Source organism: Eucalyptus grandis, chromosome 5, assembly GCF_016545825.1.
Source record: "Eucalyptus grandis isolate ANBG69807.140 chromosome 5, ASM1654582v1, whole genome shotgun sequence".
NCBI classification, from domain to species: Eukaryota; Viridiplantae; Streptophyta; class Magnoliopsida; order Myrtales; family Myrtaceae; genus Eucalyptus; species Eucalyptus grandis.
In genome coordinates this window covers 5,679,023-5,688,248 of record NC_052616.1, presented here as the reverse complement: position 1 = coordinate 5,688,248, position 9,226 = coordinate 5,679,023, and the positions used below count along the sequence as shown (strand labels likewise).

The 9,226-nt window shown below is 39.1% G+C and overlaps 1 non-coding gene across 1 annotated transcript; it reads left to right on the top strand.

Annotated features, from left to right (window-relative positions):
- The first annotated feature begins 452 nt into the window (after window positions 1-452).
- On the top strand, window positions 453-3,355 carry LOC104430294. The gene is made up of 8 exons (XR_005550887.1): window positions 453-645; window positions 739-1,027; window positions 1,152-1,527; window positions 1,719-1,937; window positions 2,028-2,166; window positions 2,265-2,498; window positions 2,611-2,948; window positions 3,036-3,355. It is a non-coding gene; the product is annotated as a (-)-germacrene D synthase (transcript).
- Window positions 3,356-9,226: the final 5,871 nt, after the last annotated feature.

Sequence of the window (9,226 nt, the reverse complement as noted above, 5' to 3'; positions counted from 1 at the left end):
TAATGTGTAATGTGGTTTTTGAAATTTTAATTTATTTAATGCGATTCCTGAATTGTAGTTTAATGTGCAATGTTGTGCCTGAACTTTTAATTTTCTCAATGTGGTCCTGAACTTTTTGTGTATATTCAATTTAGTCCATGAAATATATGAAAATGTTCAATATTTATCATTTCATTAATTCAAGTTCAAAGACAACATTGAATATTTTTATATAACTCGGGGACTAAATTAAATATGTACTGGAACTCTAGGAATCACATTGAACTGTGTAAAAGTTCATAAACCGTATTAAACATTAGGCTAAAGTTTAAGAACCACATGGAATAAATTAAAAGTTTCGAAACACATTGCACATTGAGACAAAGTTTAAGAACCATTTGTATCATTTCCCTCTATAAATAGTCATCAAGTAGTCATGTTCTACAATGCAAATAGCCACTCCTTGGTCTTCATCTTGTGTATTGGCCTGATATCCACCAACGAAGCATACAAAAAAAGGGAGATATGTCGGTTCCAGTTTCAGCAATTCCATCTCCTTCTCCGAACAAAGAATCAAGCCGCGTGGTTGAGCGCAGCCGGGCAGATTATCATCCAAGCATATGGGGCGATTACTTCCTCGTATATGCTTCTCCCACCAACTCCATGGTTAGCAGTTTCTCATATGGTCATGTGAATGAGCCAATAATATACGTGTATAATGCTTGCTTTTATTGAAAGTAGCGTCTATAACATATGCAGGAGTTCAAGTACGTTGGAAGAGTGGAGGAACAGATTGAGGGATTGAAAGGAGAGGTGAGGAAGATGCTGACTGATGCCGTGAATAAGCCCTCACAAGTGCTGCACTTAATCGATCAAATCGAACGCTTGGGAATTTTCTACCATTTCAAACGTGAAATAGACGAGCAATTAGAACAAATCCATAAAAGTTACTCTCAACTTGTGCATGGAGATTTTAAGGGTGATGACCTTCACATGATCGCTCTTATCTTTCGATTACTACGACAACAAGGTTATAATGTTTCATCAGGTATGTTTTAAATTTAGTTTACTGCTGCTAAGTCAAATATTAGGAGAAACAAGACTAGGCATGTCATCTTTCTAATTTCTAATATACTGCATCTTTTTTCCCCACATTGGTTTTGGTCGCACAGTGGTTTTTAACAAATTCAAGAATAGCGAAGGGAACTTTAGAGAATCGCTGATCACCGATGTACGTGGACTTCTAAGCCTATATGAAGCTTGTCATTTAAGGTGCCACGGCGATTCTATTTTGGAAGAAGCACTTCCTTTTGCTATTACTCACCTTGAATCAATAAATGAAAGCAAAGTAAGCACTAGTCTTGCGAAACAAGTGAAGCGTGCCCTAAGGCAGCCACTTCGCAAGGGCTTGCCAAGGCTTGAGGCAAGGTATTATGTTCCATTCTACCAAGAGGAGCCTTCACATGACCAAGTCTTGCTTGCCTTGGCTAAATTAGATTTCAACTTACTGCAAGAGCAACACCAGAAGGAACTCGGCAATATTACAAGGTTAATCAACCTCATGTGACAACATAATTTAGAATTAGCTTCCAGACCAGAGGTTTACTCTTCTAATTCCAATTTACCCTTCTAAAGAGTGTTTTTGAAAGTCTTTTGCAAGAGAAGAAAAAGGAGTTTAAACTATATGAGTCGGTCAAGCAAAAGTACTTTCGATTTCACTCCTATCTGTTCAATCATAGGTGGTGGAAGGATATAGATGTTGCGACAAAGTTCCCATTTGCTAGAGACAGGATTGTGGAGTTGTTCTTCTGGATCTCGGGAGCATATTTTGAGCCGGAGTTTGCTGTGGCCAGAGATATACTCACCAAAGTGATCGCTCTAACATCCATTCTTGATGATATGTACGACGTCTACGGCACGTTGGAAGAACTTGTAATCCTCACAGAAGCAATTGAGAAGTCTGTAATCCATTCTTTTTCTCAAACTTCTGAATTTGATTGATTTCATAAAGAGCCGTGTGTGTCATGTTTTTGGGGACTTGAATATAGGTGGGATGTTGATGCCATGGATGGACTACCAGAGTATATGCAAGCTTGGTACAAGGTGCTTCTCGATGTCTATGATGCAGTAGGGAATGAAGTGGCCACGAAGGAAAGATCGTACCACCTCACCTATGCGAAAGAAGCCGTAAGCATCATGGATAAAATTTGCATGCAACGAACACAATTCTTAAATAGATACCCTAACATTCTTGTTTATATGTAATTCTCAGATGAAGAAGCAAGCGAGTGTACTTTCACGAAGCCAAATGGTTCCATACCAACTACACACCAACGCTAGAGGAGTACATGCCCCTTGCATTATTAACAACTGGCTATGAAATGTTAGTAATCACGTCACTTGTGGGAATGGGCGATGTGGTCACGAAACATGCTTTTGAATGGTTGCTTGGCGACTGCAAGATCTTGAAGGCTTCACAAATCATCTGTCGGCTCATGGATGACATTGCCTCTCACCAGGTTTGATTAAAAAAAAAAATTATCATCCTCCAATAATCTAATAAGATCAGATCGACCACCCCTTAGTCGAAAATAATGTCGATATAATAACACCCTGTCGTTCAACGTGCAGTTTGAGCAAAAGAGGGGACACGTAGCATCTTCAGTGGAGTTGTTCATGAAAGAACACGACGTTTCGGAGCAGGAAACCGAAAAGGAATTGTGTAGACGAGTGGTTGATGCATGGAAGGACATTAATGAGGCGTTTCTTCGTCCAACCGCAGTTCCAGTGCCAATTCTAGTGCGAATTCTCAATCTCTCATGAGTGATTCATGTGTTGTATAGCGATGGAGATAATTACACCCATTCTGGAACCTTGCTCAAAGATCACGTGACATCTCTCTTCATTAGCCCCTTACCAGTGTCAAATCTCTCAAGAGGAGCACAAGAAGGAACTCGGCAAGATTACAGGTAACGTCTCTTAAAGATAGCGTGACGTATCTTCTCATTACGTAAAGATTTGAAATCAGATTGATGGCATGCATTTCTTTCGTCCAGCGGCAAATGAAGACGCCATGAGAAAGAAGCAAGAGAAATTTAAACAGGCGATGGAGCGATTGTGAACAATATGGCAATTGTTAGTTTATCAAGATTTTCAAGAAAGAGGAAAATCGACCGGAAGTAGTTGTTCCAAAAGTTGGAAATTCCGATGCTTTAGTAGTTTGTGTTGATATTGTACTCCTGAATATTGGATCAAGAGATGGAGCTTGTTTATTTTCTACTAGTGCTTAAGATGCGGCAATGATACTGTTAAGATCACAAGCATTCTGAGGAAGAGCTTTTTGTGTGGGTGTGATTTTATTGAGAAATGATGTAACGTGTAATGCTTCTCTAATGATCATTATGGCAAGGCCATGTCCACAATAACAAGGCAAGCTTCTCTAGAGGCATGACATGAATATTCTTTCCACCTATTCTTTCCACCTATTCGCAGATCTGTCAGTGGAAAATTGCTGTCGTCCGTGTAAAAACCAAAAAGTGAAAATTTACATCATTTCTTCATTACCTTTCCAATTGTTTTTGCTTTCCAATTTGGCCTTTTCGAGACCTCAATTTGATATCCACACCGACAACATTTGAACATAATCATATTCACATACAATTTACATAAAGCATTGGCATAAGAAAATAGCATTGTAACTATGTAAACGACAAGTCGATTCTCTGAAAAGTCTAGGACACTGACTCGAGAAACAATGCAACAATGGTTCTGCAACTCATCCAAATAAACTGTAGACGATGGAAGGAAATGCAAGTTTCAGCTCAGAGAAGATGGCATGCTCTTTGTGATGTCCCAGTGTTGGACTATTAACTTCTCACGTCCTCAGCCTAATTGAGTGTCTTAATGGGAGTTGAAGGTGCGGTTAGATCATTCCATTCTGCCGAGTTCTGAATTTGTCAGCAAAACTCAATTCAGCCTTTGTTCAACTTGGAAAGAATCCAAAGTTTTACTGGCATGCTCTCTGAATTAGCTAAACATCATTAGGATCTGGGTCCTATGTGTTTTTTCTCTTCTAGTCGACTTAGATCTTGAAATATAATCATAATTTGAAATGGTATTAATCGATGTTCCTTTTCTTTCTCTCTAATTTGGTGTTTTGCGAGTCGGCTGTAAGGATTCGACTACTACGCTGGCTTCCTTGAGCAGGAATTCCAATTCCTCCTTGCGTACAACAACCACCATCATCACTCAGATTCAAAGCTCAAGCTCTGGAGATGAGTTGTTACAGATCCAGAGGAAAAAGAAGAGTATGGAGTCGAACAAGGAGTCGGCTAGGCGGTCGGGGATGCAGTAGTAAAGGCACTCGGGCTAAATATGAGATGTTTGGGAAAAAATTTACAAATCCCATTAGCCAAAAGCTAGCCTTCTCAAGGCTGAAAGCCCAAGGCTGGTCTTGGGGTGCCTTAGGCTTTCAACCTTCTGCACATGTAAAAATTATTGTTCATCATCTTTTGTGTTCACTATTCATCTTCTCCATTGAGGGCGGTCAGCGAGGTTGCGCAAGGCTACAAGGGGCTGGCAACCGGCTAGAGGGAGGCTGGTGATCGTCATGGTGACCCAGGCAACGGTCACGGCAACCCAGGCGACCGTCGCCAGGGTGTCATGACGACCTCCATGCCATCTGGATTGCAGGGGGTTGTGCGATTTGCGTCTCGACAACCTCGCCGGGCCACGCGACCTTAGGCAAGGGTCGCGTGGCCCCAGCAATAGCTGCTCAAGGTCGCGCAACCACTGACGAGGTCGCTCGACCCAGGCGCAACCCTCGCCAAGGTCCCCCGACCTCAGGCGAGGGTTGCGTAGCCTCAGCGACGGCCGATCGAGGTCACGCAACCGCCGGCGAGGTTGCGCGACCCAAACACGGCCCTTACCGAGGCCCCCCGACCTCAGGCAAGGGTCTCACTAGGGGTCGCACAACCCCCACCGACCCTCGCCGGTGGTTTCGAGAGGCCGCCTGAGGTCTAGTGACCTCAGACGGCGGCCGCTGTCGGAGATCCCATATTGTCGGCAGCTACCCCCCTTACCAACCAAATATTTTTTTTTTTTAATAATAAATGTGCTTTGTAAATATAAGCTTTCCAAACACCATTTTGCTCAAAGATACTTTGTAATGGACTTTCATATTATAATTTTCCTGATGCAATTTACATTTTGAAAACCCATTTACTTAAAGTCATTTGCATTTTCCTAAAGACTTTCCTCAAAAGTCTAACCAAACGCACCCATAGTCCCCCAAGAACATTCTATTTTTCTTACAGAAGATTGATTGGAGAGTTTTCAGAAGGGAGAAGGGAGAAGAAGATCAAGAGAGAAAAGAAAAGAACAAAGAAATTTTTTTTTTTTTTTAAAAGGCATTTAGATGAAAATGCCCTTGATCATGGTTTGGAAATTGGCATGTTAAATGCACATGCTTGCCAAGCTTTTGGTTGAGATTAAATTGATTACTTTATGCTCTTATATGAAATAAAGTCGACTACAGGCACTCTTTTGAAAAAAAATGAGCTCCTTATAGGTTATTATTTGAAAATTTCCCTTCCCTTTTCTTTCTTTTGGGGCGAAAATTTTATGAGACGATCAATCGGCATCCGTGCATTATATTTTGTGTCATTGACTTAAAAATGCCCTTGATTATGGTTTGGAAAATGGCATGTGAAATGCACATGCTCGCTAGGGCTTTATTACTAAGTTGATTATTTTCTAGCTCTTAGTTGTAACAAAATTCACTTCAGACTCTCTTTTGAAAAAATGAACTCACTTAAAGCCCTTATTCAGAATTTTCCTTATGTCTTTTTTAGGCCAAGATTTTACAAGTTGATCGCTTTGCATCCATGATTTTATCTTGGATCATTGACTTTGGCTCCACTGTAGATGTCCAAGTCCGCGGTGGTGCAACTATCTCTTCAATAAAGAAACCAACTAGTCCGGACTTTTGATTAGAGATGAAATCCGTGTCTCCTAAAACCAAAAGTTGTTTTCATTGAGCTTCAATGTAACAAAGTTTGCACATTGATATTCAAAGAAAATGCAAATTACAGGTGTAAAGAATGAGATGGCATGGTTATATTGATTTTCCTTTTTAAGAAGAAAAGGTTAGTGTGCCCGTTTGTGGCTATGATACCATACAAATAAAGAAGGATCGAATGGAGCACACTAATTTCCTTGATACTTACAGTAATATCTTAAATGAGGATATTGTTACCTATAATCATGGTGGAAAGTAAACATAAAGATAATAATTTATCTAATTGAAAATTAAATGAAAACAAATCAAGGGAAAATCTTTAAATGTTCAGTTCAAGGATTCTCTCCTTGATAAGTTATCTTCCTGCTGATTTTAGAAGATTTCCTATGATAACCATGCTGATATTTTGCTATTTGATTTGTTGCTTCAGTAGTAATCACCCCAAACGCTCGGACGAAAATCCGTCCGCTGGTGTTCCTTTGTTGGGAGAAGAAGATGAAATTTCTTAAACCTCGACTCACCTATTTTCCCTACTTTTCATGTTTCATTTTATGATAATAGACCCATACACAAATCCTCGTATCTACGAGTGGCCCTTTGCGTTGCAAAGCATCACACTACTCGATTGGCATCTATAGAAAACATGTTCATTACCATCAATGGCACTTAGACTAATTTTGAGATCATATCAATCGCATTTCAATGAATAATACCCTAACGAGATTATTTTATATGAAAAGGAAATATACTCCCTATGGTATCTTTGATGTTATCCATCCCATCCTTGATATGGCAATAGATATCCTTATATTTAAATACAGCTATTTTCTTTTGGGAAAACAAATCATTGCTTATGAATCGATAAATTTTGTGTCTTCCATAACTAGACTTAGGGTCCTTTTTTCAGGAGACTTGTATTTTTATCCTTTTGTGACAAGCTGAGTCTAATCATAAAGCATACGAAGTGTGTGGTTTTTGACTTCCAATTCGAGTGGCTAACTCGGTTAGTGGTGGAGCTCAATTGGCTTGACCGCGATCTTGGATTCATTCCTCGAGTCACGTCGTTCCTATTTTTACCTCCAGACACTAGTCTTGCTGTATTCGAAGGCGATTGGGACTAGGTGCTTCTTTTTCTTGTAATTTAGTGAAAAGATTTCCATCTGGACCATACATAATCATCGAAATAGTAAGAAGCAGGACAATCATCGTCATTTACATTTTACAAGTCATCATTTAAACCAGCAATCGTCGTGTAAGGAGGTCTACTTCTGAAAGCGTGATAAGATTTTGCACCACCATCACCTTTACCAACATTTTTGGAAAAAAAAATTATTGGCGCCAACATTCTTGGACAAAATCTTATTCATGCACTATAAGATGTGACGGGACTCCTTATTGTTGGAGAAATCTTTCTGGAATATTTTGAAGCTGACAAAACGTTTCTATCAGTCTAAACTCTTCTATTAAAGTCTAAAAGACCTCCGGACTACCAAACTCAAGACTCAAAATCTATTCTCATTGACAGTTTCTAATCCGTTGAAGAAAGGCTATCCAGAACTACTTCATTAAGGAGTTTGGCCTTATCGACTGGAGAAGATCTCTTGGCTGGATAAGACATAACGGATTCTTTTATTCAAATCAAGAATGATTAAAGATCTGATAATTAACGAAATATTCCTGGAAGATTCTACTTATGGAAACCAAGATCCCGATTGTATGGACGAGCAGGATTGATAGGCTATCGACATGTTCCTTTAATAGCTCGAATAATTTCCTAATTGATTTTGTCCAACGGGAGGATTGGAAGAATCCCTTTGGTAAGTGCCAACGGGTATGATGGCACAAAGGAGTATAAAAGGAAAACGTTCCAGTTGTTCGAGGAGTGCACGATAGAAGAATTCCAAAGTCTGAAGCTCTTTGATTCTTAGTCAATTCATTTACTGAGCGAAATATTGTACACAAAAGAGAGTCTATACTTTGAGATACCTTGATATCTTGAGGAAGAAATCTTGTACACAAAAGAGAGTCTATACTTTGAGATACCTTGAGAAAGTGTGATAGAATAGAGATATCTTGAGGAAGAAGTGTGATAGAATATCTACAGTGTGGAATCAAGGGAAAGCAGTGCTGTAATATCTCTTTTGTTCATAATGAAATCCAGCCAGTAAACTGTCAGTGCAGAAGAGTGGACTGGCAGAAGAGTGGACGTAGAGAACTTCCTTTCTGTTGTTAGTCAAGTATTGCTTTCATATCTCAAGAAATTATTTTTACACATATTCACCCCCCTCTAGGTGCTTATACTAGCTATATCACTTATTTTAGGGGCATGTCTTCCACAAAATATTTTGTCCATGGATGTCGGCAAAAGTAATGGTGGCTCTAGGTACTTATACTAGCTATATCACTTATTTTAGGGGCACGTCTTCCACAAAATATTTTGTCCATGGATGTCGGCAAAAGTGATGGTGGTGTGAAAGATCCTTACATGATGATCGCTAGTCTACATTACAACATGCAAAATAAAATAACGTTTGTATTACTGCTCCCGACTATTTCAATGATTATCTAATCTTATAGACGTTTATGAAAATGCATCGATAGTAATGACATAAAGATAACATAAATGTTTGAAAGCTATTTAAAAAAAAAAAAAAAAAAGCTAATATGGATTACCAATATCTATTTGATCAATGAATTACCGACTTAGATTTGAATGTTACTATTGATAATGAAAATTTACAAGTCGACAGTACAAACTAAACATTTAAATATTTCTTATAAAAGCTTACAATTATTCTTGTAGAGATGCTATCATCAATTAACATTTGAGAAACTAACTTATGAGATGTCTCCAAGTTTTCACTTTATCAATACGTGAAAGACCCCCATTTTATCGATGCTCATGAAATACTTTTAGTTTTCTTTTTTTAGAGAACTGCTAAACAACGTAGCTCGTTGAAACCAGTCATGATCCAGATTATAGGCATAGTCCCCCTCATGTTCCCTACAGGCAGCGGCACAAGCCAAGAAGCAAACAATCGTTAGGACAACAACTAACTTGTCTCTTATATTTGTCGCTATAGCAGCAGCAGCAGCATTTTCAAAGGAGGTTCAACAAGATTTTTTTTCTTTTTTTTTTTTTTTTTTTTTTTGGGGCGTTGGAAAAGGGGAAGGGGGGGAGGAGCTCCAGTATGAAGGAGAGCTGTGACCGAGGAGACAAGGAGGAAA